This window comes from Mus caroli, unplaced genomic scaffold, assembly GCF_978045245.1.
Source record: "Mus caroli unplaced genomic scaffold, Mus_caroli_1 scaffold_7, whole genome shotgun sequence".
Classification (NCBI taxonomy): Eukaryota; Metazoa; Chordata; class Mammalia; order Rodentia; family Muridae; genus Mus; species Mus caroli.
Window position 1 is genome coordinate 100881954 of NW_028227262.1, and position 9437 is coordinate 100891390.

At 41.5% G+C, this 9437-nt stretch overlaps 1 non-coding gene across 1 annotated transcript; it reads right to left on the reverse strand.

Annotated features, from left to right (window-relative positions):
* Nucleotides 1-591: 591 nt before the first annotated feature.
* Trnac-gca (transfer RNA cysteine (anticodon GCA)) lies at nucleotides 592-663 on the reverse strand. Its single transcript has one exon. It is a non-coding gene; the product is annotated as a tRNA-Cys (tRNA).
* Between the last annotated feature and the right edge of the window lie 8774 nt (nucleotides 664-9437).

A 9437-nucleotide genomic window follows, 5' to 3' on the forward strand; every position in this document is an offset into this window, starting at 1 on the left:
TTATAGTATATTATTTCAGGGAGGTCAAGGCAGCAGGAACGTTAAGCAGTTAGCCATGTCATAGCTATGGTTAAGAGCAGAGAAAAATGAATGCATGTATGGTTGTCAGTGTTAAGCTCACCTTTTACACGCATACAATCCACGATCCCTGCCTGGGAATAGTGCTGGATCTGTGTACATCCATTGCTTTAGTCCTCAAGACAACCCCCTCCAGACATGCCCATAGGGCAACCTTAACTAGATATTGTTGAGACTGGTTGAGACTGTATTTCCAAGGTGAGTCTACATTGTGTCAAACTGACAATTAAAACTAACTATCCCAGTGAGGATAAAGGAAAAAATCCAGATGGTGAGGTTAAAAAAAAAGAAGAAGGTAGAACTCAGCAGAGATAAGAGCTCTGCAGTGTACAGTGTGCTAATGTGCCTTGGGGGTTCCAGCCTTTGAGCCACTGGATGTTTAGAAGTGTAATCAATGACAGTAAATGGGGGCATAATAACACTGATTCCAGAGGCCTCAGCAAATGAAGACTTTCTAACATCATGGGTTAACCTGCCTAAGATGAATGGTAAGTCAGTAACCAGACATAAATAAGGGGGCACCTGGATTTGAACCAGGGACCTCTTGATCTGCAGTCAAATGCTCTACCCCTGAGCTATACCCCCACTGGTTCTAGTAATTGCAGTTAATGATCTTCATCTGAGTGATGATAAACTATGGCTGACTATAAAGTTAAATTACAGATGCTCACAGACCCACTTTCCAGAAATTGCCAGGCCTGACTGGTGAGATGCCTTTCTCAGCTCTGCAGCTTTTCAGGGCCATCCTTGAATAGCATCATCACCCAAGAAAAGGAGCAGAGCAGCTGCAGACCCTGATCCACTTTACATTGCTGTCCTGGGTTAGCTCCTGAACTGGCCAACTATCTTCCACCTCAGCCCCCAGACACCCCTGACAGATGGGCTGTCATTCAAAATTTCTCACAGGGCCCTACTGGTACTATCAGCAGCATCACTGCCAGGATCTCTCTCTGCCTGGTACAGCAGTTCAGCCAGGATTTAGCCTCTGATGGTAAATCAAGTGAGCAGGAGGCTCTGGAAGGAAGAAAAAAGCTCACAGGGGAAATGTCCACCCTATACAGACCACCCAGTTTTTTATTTAAAAATGGGATAAAGAGCTAAACAAAAGATTCTCAACTGAGGAATCCTGAATGGCTGAGAAACACCTTAAAAAAAAAGTTCAACATTCTTAATCATCAGGGAAATGCAAATCAAAACAACCATGAGATTCTACCTCACACCAGTCAGAATGGCTAAAATCAAAAACTCAGGAGACAGCAGATGCTGGTGAGGATGTGGAGAAAGAGGAACACTCCTCCATTGCTCTTCGAATTGCAAGCTGGTACAACACCTCTGGAAATCAGTTTAGTGGTTCCTCAGAAAATTGGACATAGTACTACCTGAGGATCCAGCAATACCCATCCTTGGCATATACCCAGAAGATGCTCCAACATGTAATAAAGACACATGCTCCATTATGTTCATAGCAGCCTTATTTATAATAGCTAGGAGCTGTAAAGAACACAGATGTCCCTCAACAGAGGAATGGATACAGATAATGTGGTACATTTACACAATAGAGTACTACTCAGCTATTAAAAGCAATGAATTCATGATATAGCTGTCTCCTGAGAGGGCCTGCCAGAGCCTGACACATACAAGCAGATGCTCACAGTCCACCATTGGACTGAGCTCAGGGTCCCCAGTAGAGGAGTTATAGAGAGGACTGAGGGAGTGAAAGGGTTTGCAACCCCATAGGAAGAACAACAATATCAATCAACCAGGCCCCAAGAGCACCCAGGAACTAAGCCACCAAACCAAAAAGTATAGATTGCTCTGGCTGCATACATTGCAGAGGATGGCCTTGTCATGCATTAATGGGAGGAGAGGTCCTTGGTCCTATGAAGGCTCAATAGATGTCCCAGTATACAGGATCTGATGGCAGGTAGGTAGGAGTGGGTGGGTGGGTAGAGGAACACAGGCATAGAAGCAGGGCTTCTATGTTGTGCCTAGAAAGTCCCTAGTTCTCCCTTATAGTTCCTGCCTTCTGTTTAACATCATATCTACATATCTACAGGTCAACAGAACCAGAGAAACTAGGTATCTACAGGAACAGGGGAGATAGATTATACGAATGGGAGGACAGTCAGCATGTAGGAAGAGATGGGAGACAGTCATCTGTCCACGTGATGCACTCCAGTACATAACTGGAGTGAATGGACAACACAGGACTATGTGTCTGATATCTTCAGGAGTCAAAACAAACTTGCATAGGGGGCACCTGGATTTAAACCAGGGACCTCTTGATCTGCAGTCAAATGCTCTACCCCTGAGCTATACCCCCACCTGTTTATTAATGTCCCAGGGGCACTCAGAACCTGCATGGCCACTCCCTGCCTGCTAACATCTAGCATGTGCACCTACCAGTGCTCTGTCATCATCTGCTTCCTCCTATGAGGCCCAGCCCTGAGCTGCCTCTGCTCATCTGACTGCCATGTCCTCATGAATGACCAGCACTCTCCTGCTGTGGTCCTCCCTGAGGCAGGAGGCTTCAGCTGGTGCTGCTTCAGCCTTCAACTCAACTAAACCCACATGCAACACATGGGCTACTTAGCTGGCCTGTGGAGGTGAATGAAGGCAGGAGTAGACAGAATGGAAAGATCTCTGTCTTCTAAGAGTTCCTTGGTCAGATTCTCTAGTAGGAACAAATTAAAACACTCCTGCTCAATAGCCAAGTCATTCAGTCACATCTACATATCTACAAGTCAACCATAGCTACAGATATGAAGAAGGACATCTGCAGACCATGGTCACTGAAGCATGACACAGGACAGTGGTTGATAACATGTGATCAGTAGGTGACAGATTCTTGGAGCTGGGCTTGTTTGAGATTAGTTTTCTAAAGAATTCTTACATTTCCAATTCAGAGCAGACCTGTGACTCTTGTTGCAGGAGAGTGATGTGCTTTCTCTGACTCAGCCTGGAAGTTCTCAAAGGATGATGCATAGTTTACAAGTGATGTGGGTGTATTACTCTGGAAGTGAAGGATATTAATTAAGCCTTCTATTAGTATTGGGGGTATAGCTCAGGGGTAGAGCATTTGACTGCAGATCAAGAGGTCCCTGGTTCAAATCCAGGTGCCCCCTTTTCATGGGATTTTGGAATAACTGCCCACATTCATGGTAGAGATGCACTTTCTCTCTTGACTCATGGCTGGAGACTCAACCCATTGATGCTACAGCTGTGTTATTACTCATCAGATCCTTCATGTGACAGCTGGTTCTTGTGTTCATGAATCTCGAGTCTTTCTAGTTAGCAAGTCTTCAGGGTTTTGAGAATGTATAGTGAGTTTCCTGAACCTATAAAAGCTAGGTTTTATTAGAGAAAACCATCAGTGGTTCTCAGCAAATGCAATTCAACAAACAGATGCACTGAGGATCAGGAAAAGACCCTCAAGAAAATGGAGTAGGGGATATTGTCCTGGTAATACATTATAGTTGTCGATGCCCAATTGGTCCATCAGAGCTGGAAATGTGGACATTCACAGGCTCTCAGAGTGGAGAGGGAGTATAAGATCATATATCACAGGTTTCCTAAGCTGCTCATTGGCCTGGTTTGTATCCTTTAGTGGCTCATGACTAACATCTGTCCAATGGCTCAGCATATGTACTGTGGCAGCTTTGTGTCCCCATTATAAATGTTATCTCTTGGAATAAACTTCCCAAAAAAGATCTTGACTTGTTTTAATTGGATATTTTATTTATTTATGTTTCAAATCTTATCAGGTTTCCTGGTTTCCCCCTGCAAAGTTCCTATCCAATGTCCCCTTACCCTGCTTCCATGAAGACATTCCCCCACCCACTGACTCACTGCTACCCCATTGCCCTGAAAGAGTCCAGTCTGAAGGAGGTGTGTCCTCTAGCACATTATAGATGTCACTATATATTCTAAATCCTTGGGTGAGGCAGTGCAGGTGACCTGTGCTAATGAGGGAGACTACAAAGTTATAAGAGGAAGACATAGGAAACCAATCTCAAACAAGCCCTGCTCCAAGAATCTGTTACCTGCTGATCACATGTTCTCAACCACTGTCCTGTGTCATGTTTCAGTGACCATGGTCTGCAGATGTCCTTCTTCATATCTGTAGCTATGGTTGACTTGTAGATATGTAAATGTGACTGAATGACTTGGCTATTGAGCAGGAGTGTTTTAATTTGTTCTTACTAGAGAATCTGACCAAGGAACTCTTAGAAGACAGAGATCTTTCCATTCTGTCCACTCCTGCCTTCATTCAACTCCACAGGCCAGCTAAGTAGCCCTTGTGTTGCATATGAGTTTACTTGAGTTGAAGGCTGAAGCAGCACTAGCTGAAGCCTCCTGCCTCAGGGAGGACCACAGCAGGAGAGTGCTGGTCATTCATGAGGACATGGCAGTCATATGAGCAGAGGCAGCTCAGGGCTGGGCCTCATAGGAGGAAGCAGGTGATGACAGAGCACTGGTAGGTGCACATGCTAGATGTTAGCAGGCAGGGAGTGGCCATGCAAGTTCTGAGTGCCCATGAGACATTAATAAACAGGTGGGGGTATAGCTCAGGGGTAGAGCATTTGACTGCAGATCAAGAGGTCCCTGGTTCAAATCCAGGTGCCCCCTGTGCAAGTTTGTTTTGACTCATGAAGATATCATACACACAGTCCTGTGTTGTCCATTCACTCCAGTTATGTACTGGAACGCATCATGTGGACAGATGGCTGTCTCCCATCTCTTCCTATGTGCTGACTGTCCTCCCATTCGTATAATCTATCTCCCCTGTTCCAGTAGATATCTAGTTTCTCTGGTTCTGTTGACCTGTAGATATGTAGATATGATGTTAAACAGAAGGCAGGAACTATAAGGGAGAACTAGGGACTTTCTAGGCACAACATAGAAGCCCTGCTTCTATGCCTGTGTTCCTCTACCCACCCACCCACTCCTACCTACCTGCCATCAGATCCTGTATACTGGGACATCTATTGAGCCTTCATAGGACCAAGGACCTCTCCTCCCATTAATGCATGACAAGGCCATCCTCTGCAATGTATGCAGCCAGAGCAATCTATACTTTTTGGTTTGGTGGCTTAGTCCCTGGGCGCTCTTGTGGCCTGGTTGATTGATATTGTTGTTCTTCCTATGGGGTTGCAAACCCTTTCACTCCCTCAGTCCTTTCTATAACTCCTCTACTGAGGACCCTGAGCTCAGTCCAATGGTGGACTGTGAGCATCTGCTTGTATGTGTCAGGCTCTGGCAGGCCCTCTCAGGAGACAGCTATATCATGAATTCATTGCTTTTAATAGCTGAGTAGTACTCTATTGTGTAAATGTACCACATTATCTGTATCCATTCCTCTGTTGAGGGACATCTGTGTTCTTTCCAGCTCATAGCTATTATAAATAAGGCTGCTATGAACATAGTGGAGCATGTGTCCTTATTACATGTTGCAGCATCTTCTGGGTATATGCCAAGGAGGGGTATTGCTGCATCTTCAGGTAGTACTATGTCCAATTTTCTGAGGAACCACTAAACTGATTTCCAGAGGTGTTGTAACAGCTTGCAATTCGAAGAGCAATGGAGGAGTGTTCCTCTTTCTCCACATCCTCACCAGCATCTGCTGTCTCCTGAGTTTTTTATTTTAGCCATTCTGACTAGTATGAGGTGGAATCTCATGGTTGTTTTGATTTGCATTTCCCTGATGACTAAGGATGTTGAATATTTTTTAGGTGTTTCTCAGCCATTCGGGATTCCTCAGTTGAGAATCCTTTGTTTAGCTCTGTACCCCATTTTAATAGGGTTATTTGATTCTCAGGAGTCTAACTTCTTGACTTCTTTGTAGATATTGTATATTAGCCCTGTGTCAGATGTAGGATTGGTAAAGATCTTTCCCAATCTGTTGGTGGCCATTTTGTCTTATTGACAGTGTCCTTTGCCTTCCAGAAGCTTTGCAATTTTCTGAGGTTCCGTATCTCAATTCTTGATCTTAGAGCATAAGCCATTATTGTTCTGTTCAGGAAATTTTCCCCTGTGGCCATGTGTTTGGGGCTCTTCTCCACTTTATCCTCTATAAGTTTCAGTGTATCTGGTTTTATGTGGAGGTCCTTGATATACTTGAATTTGAGCTTTGTACAAGGACATAAGAATGGGTCAGTTTGCATTTTTTTCTGCATGCTGACCAACAGTTGAACCAGCACCATTTGTTAAAAATGCTGTCTTTCCCACCAGATGGTTTTAGCTCCTTTGTCAAATATCAAATGACCATAGGTGTGAAGGTTCATTTCTGGGTCTTCAATTCTATTACATTGATCTCCCTGACTGTGTCTGTACCAATAACAAACAGGGTTTGTTTTTTTTGTTTGTTTGTTTTGTTTTGTTTTTATCATTTTACTCTGTAATACAGCTTGAGGTAAGCGATAGTGATTCCCCAACAAAATGTTTTATTGTTGAGAATAGTTTTCTCTATTCTGGGTTGGTTTTTATTCCAAATGAATTTGCAAATTGCTCTTTCTAACTTTATGAATTGATTTTGAATTTTGATGGGGATTGCATTGGATCTGTAGATTGCTTTTGGTAGGATCACCATTTTTACTATATTAATTCTGCCAATCCATGAGCATGAGAGATCTTTCCACTTTCTGAAGTGTTCTTCAATTTTTCTTTCTTCAGCGACTTGAAGTTATTGTTATACAGATCTTTCACTTGTTTGGTTAGAGTCACACCAAGGTATGTAATATTATTTGTGACTATTGTGATGGGTGTTGTTTCTATAATTTCTTTCTCAGCCTGTTTATTCTTTGAGTAGAAGAAGGCTGCTGATTTCTTTGAGTTAATTTTATATCAACCACTTTGCTGAAGTTGTTTATCAGCTGTAGGAGTTCTCTAGTGGAATTTTGAGGTCATTTATGAATACCATCATATCATTTGCAAATAGTGATATTTTGACTTCTTCCTTTCCAATTTGTATCCCTTTGACCTTCTTTCGTTGTCTAATTGCTCTAGCTCAAACTTCAAGTACTATATTGAATAAATAGGGAGAGAGTGGGGAGCCTTGTCTAGTCCCTGATTTTAGCGGGTTTGCTTCAAGTTTCTCTCCATTTAGTTTGATGTTGGCTACTGGTTTGCTGGGTTTTGCTTCTACTATGTTTAGGTCTTGAATTCCTGATCTTTCCAAGACTTTTAACATGAACAGATGCTGAATTTTGTCAAATGCCTTTTCAGCATCTAATGAAATGATCATATGGCTTTTTTGCTTTGTGATCATTTATATAGTGGATTATGTTGGTGGATTTCCATATATTGAAATATTCCATACCCCTGGCATGAAGCCTACTTGATCATGATAGATGATAGTTTTAATGTATCCTTGAATTCAGTAGGCAAGAATTTTATTGAGTGTTTTTGCATCAATGTTCATAAGGGAGATTGTTCTGAATTTCTCTTTCTTGTTTGGTCTTTGTGTAGTTTAGGTATAAGCATAATTCTGGCTTCATAGAATGAATTGGGTAGTGTTCCTTCTGTTTCTACTATGTGGAATAGTTTGAAGAGTATTGGTATTAGGCCTTCTTTAAAGGTTTGACAGAATTCTCCACTGAACCCATCTGGTCCTGGGCATTTTGGGGTTGGGAGACTATAAATGACTGCTTCTATTTCTTTAGGAATTATGAAACTGTTTAGATGGTTTATCTGATCCTGTTTTACCTTTGGTACCTGGTATGTGTCTAGAGAATTGTCCATTTCATACAGATTTTCCAATGTAGTTGAGTATAAACTTTTGTAGTTTAATCTGATGCTTTTTTGGATTCCCATGGTTTCCATTGTTATGTCTCCCTTTTCACTTCTAGTTTTATTAATTTTTATACTGTCTGTGTGCCCTCTCATTAGTCTGGCTAAGGGTTTATCTATCTTGTTGATTTTCTCAAAGAACCAGCTCCTGGTTTTGTTGATTCTTTGTATAGTTCTTTTTGTTTCTATGTGCTTGATTTTGGCCCTGAGTTTGATTATTTCCTGCTGTCTGTTCCTCTTGGGTGTATTTGCTTCTTTTTGTTCTAGAGCTTTCAGGTATGCTTTCAAGCCACTAATATAAGCCCTCTCCAGTTTCTTTTTGGAGGCACTTAGAGCTATGAGTTTTCCTCTCACCACTGCTTTCATTGTGTCCCATTGGTATGATGTTTCCTCATTTTCACAAAATTCTAAAAAGTCTTTAATTTCCTTCTCTATTTCTTCCTTGACCAAGTTGTCGTTGAGTAGAGCACTTTTCAGCTTCCATGTGTATGTGTGTCTTTCACTGTTTTTGTTGGAATTTAAGACAAGCCTTAGTCCGTGGTGATCTGATAGGAGGCATGGGATTATTTCAATCTTCTTGTATCTGTCAAAGCCTGTTTTGTGACCAGTTATATGGTCAATTTTGGAGAAGGTACCATGAGGTGCTGAGAAGAAAGTATATTCTTTTGCTTTAGGATGAAATGTTGTATAAATATCTGTTAGATCCATTTGGTTTGTAACTTCTGTTAGTTTCATGGTATCTCTGTTTAGCTTCTGTTTCCATGATATGTCCTTGACTGAGAGTGGAGTGTTGAAGTCTCCCACTATTATTGTGTGGGATGTGATGTGTGCTTTGAGCTTTAGTAAAGTTTCTTTTTTGACTGTGGATGCCCTTGCATTTGGAGCATAGATGTTCAGAAGTGAGAGTTCATCTTGATAGATTTTTTTCCTTTGACCAGTATGAAGTGTCCTTCCTTTTTGATAACATTTGGTTGAAAGTTAATTTTATTTGATATTTGAATGGTTACTCCAGCTTGTTTCTTGGGACCATTTGCTTGGAAAATTGTTTTCTAGCCTTTTACTCTGAGGTAGTGTCTGTCTTTATCACTGAGTTGTGTTTCCTGTATGTGGCAAAATACTGGGTCCTGGTTTCATATCTAATCTGTTAGTCTACATCTTTTTATTGAGTCCATTGGTGTTAAGATATATTAAGGAAAAGTGATTGTTAAGGAAACGTGATTGTTACTTTCTGCTTATTTTTGTTGTTAGAGATGGAATTATGTTTGTGTGGCTATCTTCTTTTTAGGTTTGTTGAAAGATTACTTTCTTGCTATCTCTAGGGTATAGTTTCCCTCCGTGTGTTGGTGTTTTCCATCTGTTATCCTTTGTAGGGCTGAATTTGTGGAAAGATATTGTGTAAATTTGGTTTCATTATGGAATATCTTGGTTTCTCCCTCTATGGTAATTGAGAGTTTTGCTGGGTATAGTAACCTGGGAAGGTATTTATGTTCTTTTAAGGTAAGGTCTGTATAACATCTGCCCATGATCTTCTAGCTTTCATAGTCTCTGTGAAGAAGTCTGGTATAATTCTG